The sequence below is a fragment of the Elephantulus edwardii genome, unplaced genomic scaffold (assembly GCF_000299155.1).
Source record: "Elephantulus edwardii isolate Elephantulus edwardi_28Jun2011 unplaced genomic scaffold, EleEdw1.0 scaffold00007, whole genome shotgun sequence".
NCBI classification, from domain to species: Eukaryota; Metazoa; Chordata; class Mammalia; order Macroscelidea; family Macroscelididae; genus Elephantulus; species Elephantulus edwardii.
The window spans coordinates 14,409,951-14,413,184 of NW_006399757.1; the positions used below are offsets into that span (position 1 = coordinate 14,409,951).

At 36.5% G+C, this 3,234-nt stretch overlaps 1 protein-coding gene across 1 annotated transcript in view; it reads right to left on the bottom strand.

Moving 5' to 3' along the window:
* Positions 1-3,234, bottom strand: part of AGMO (alkylglycerol monooxygenase) — a 269,521-nt gene that overhangs the window by 138,002 nt on the left and 128,285 nt on the right. The gene's annotated exons all lie outside the window — the stretch shown is intronic.

Consider the following 3,234-nt stretch of genomic DNA (forward strand, 5'->3'; position numbering starts at 1 on the left):
GTTCAGATTTCTGTACCATAGCAAAGATAACACAGAAAAGGAAATTAAAATAATACCAATTATAACAGTTAACCACAATAAGAAATATTTAGGAATAAACTTAATAAAAGAAACAAAAGACTTGTACAAAGAAAATGACAAACAAAATGAGACCTAGAGAAATGAAAGAATAAACAAGGCTCTCTGGATTGGAAGATCCAATATTGTGAAAATTATAGCCCTACCATAGTTTAATGTCATCCCAATACAGATACCAATGCCATTCTTGAACGAGATGGGCAAGAAAATTTCCAATTTCATCTGGAAAGGACAGCACAAAGCGTTACTGAAAAAGTAATAAATAACACTCCAAATAGTCAAAGTATTGAAAAAGAAAACCAATGTAAGAAGCATCACATTACCTGATACCAAAGCTCATAACACAACCATAGTAATCAAGAAAGCACGGTCTTGGTATAGCGATAGATACATAGATCAGTGGAATCAAGAACCTATGGTTGACTGATCTTTGACAAGGAGACAAAGTTAATTAAGCAAGAAATGACACCTTCTTTAATACATAGTGCTGACAAAATTGGACAATCATCTACAGAAAACTTAAGCAAGATTCACACTTCACATCATATTAAAAAACCAACTAAGGTGATCAAGGACCTAGGATTAAAAAAAACAACAACCCAACCCAACTATAAAGTTCATCAGAGAAAAACTAGAAACAATTCTAGAAGCCCGAATCTATGGCATGAATAGACTTCCAAGCATAGTGAAAACTTACAACCAGGAAAAGATAAACTAGATTAATGGGACCTTCTAGAACTGCAATCCTTACTCACATCAAAAACTCCAAAAATGTAAATATGAAGCTCACAGACTGGGGAAAAAGTTGGCAATGACATATCATAAGAGATTCATATCTAAAATGTATAGAATACTCCAGCTTCTCAACAAGAAAAAGACAATCAACTCAATCACAAAATGGGTATACATAGACACTTCATAGAAGAAAAAAGTCAGCAAACAAACACAAAAAGAAATGTTTAAAATTCCTAGTTACTGTTGTTAGGTGCTGTCAAGTTGAGTAAAATCCATAGTAAACTTGTGAACAACAGATCTGAACCCTGTCCTATCCTTTGCCTTCCTCACACTTCCTGACACACAAGCGCCCACTGCAATAGTCATTGGGTCAGTCCATCTGGTTGAAGTTCTACCTCTCTTTCACCACTCCTCCACCTTTCCACGCATGATGTCCCTTTCCGAAGAATAGCCTCTCCTAGTAATATACCCTTAAGTATATGAGATGAAGCTTTATCTTTGCCTCCGAAAAGCACTCTGGTTGCACTTTCTCCAGGACATATTTGTTTGTTCTTCTGGCAGTCCATGGAATATTTAGTATTCTCCATCATCACAGCTCAAAGTCATCACTTTTTTTCCATAATCTTTATTCATTGCCCAGTTTTCAGATGCATAGAAAGTGATCTAGTTATGCAGAAAGATAAAAATCAAAACAGAAGTGGAATGTTATCCCACTCCAGCAACAATAGCAAAAAGTTCACCAGGACAGCAAACAACAAAACCTGGTGAAGATGTGGAGAGATTGGAACTCTCATCCATTGCTGGTAGGGATATAAAATGGTATAATCATTATGGAAGGCAGTCTGGCTCTTTTTCAAAAAGTTGGAACTAGACATATCATTTGACCCAGTAATCTTAGTAGGAATATACTTTAAAGAAAGCAGAGCTGTGACACAAACCAATGTATACACATCCATGTTTATTGATATATTAAGTATAATAACAAAGAAATGGAAGCAGTAGAAGTTTCCATTAACAAATGAACAGATAGAAAAACTGTGGAATATACACACAATAGGATTTTACACAGCTTTAAAAAACAATGACCTTATAAAAGACTATAAAATATGGATGAGTCTGGAAGACATTGGGCTGAGTAAAACACCTCAGTCACAAAGAACAAATACTGCTAAGACTCACGTTATAAAATAGGATTCACCCTTTAGAGCAGGTTGGGGGGCAAACAGGGTAAGAATGGACAAATAATGAGCACTGCACTTGAAAGGACTATCTGAAAGAGATGGGTGACTAGGTATTATATGTATGACAGTTAATAATCTGGATCAAACAATGTACTATAATTTTAGGGCAAGGAGAAGACAAAGAGAAAGGCGGAAAATACGCACCAATGAATGAATGAAAATCCAATATTTCTGTAAACTTTCACTAATATCACAACACATATGTTAAAAAAATAAGAGAACCTAGACAGTAGACTTGACAAAAGAAATAGTACTCAAAAAAGCAAATCGAGTGATTTGTTTGTTTTAAGTGTACAGAAATGCCTAAAAAAATATAATTTGAATGCAATATTGTAGGGCTATTAAGATTATTTCAAATGCAGAAGAAAATCCTAGAAATTGTGCTTGATTATTTTTAGTCCTAATACTGGATAAGTGCCTGATGCATGATTACAAAACTCACTACCAAAGCATTACAAGGCTAAGTAAAATTTTGAACATAAATTGGTATTTCAAGCTTTATGATAACTGTTGATCAGTACTTTCTTTTAATATACAAAATTAACCAACAAAATTCCTTAACTTTTCAACAAATTCCACAGAACAACCAACATAATTCTGATTAAAGTCTTCTTCACAAGTTCCTAATTTCAAAAGCAAAACTCACATTGGTGTATGTGCAATAGAATCTGAGCTTGGGTAGTGCCTTGGCTGGGCTAGAATAAAACACATATTTATTGTGTTGTTGTTGTTATGTGCCGTCGAGTCATTCACGACTCATAGCGACCCTATGTACAACAGCCCTAAACCCTGTTCTATCCTGTGCCAATTGCATTGCCTCTGACACACCCATCCCTATTACCCCAGTCACCGAATCAATCCACCTCAAAGAGGGTCTTCCCCTCCTGCGCTGTCCCTCCACCCTCCCAAGCATGATGTCCCTCTCCAAGGACCCGTCCCTCCTCACAACATGCCTAAAGTATGTCAGACGAAGCCCCAGAATCCTTGCCTCCAAGGAGTAGCCAGGTTTAACCCTCTCTAGGATGGATCTGTTTGTTTTCTTGGCAGACCATGGAACATTCGATACTCTTCTCCAGCACCACAGCTCAAAGACATCAATTCTCCTTCTATCCTCCTAGTCATTGTCCAACTCTCCGATGCATAACAAATGATTGCAAAGACCATGGCCTGTATCAGGTGC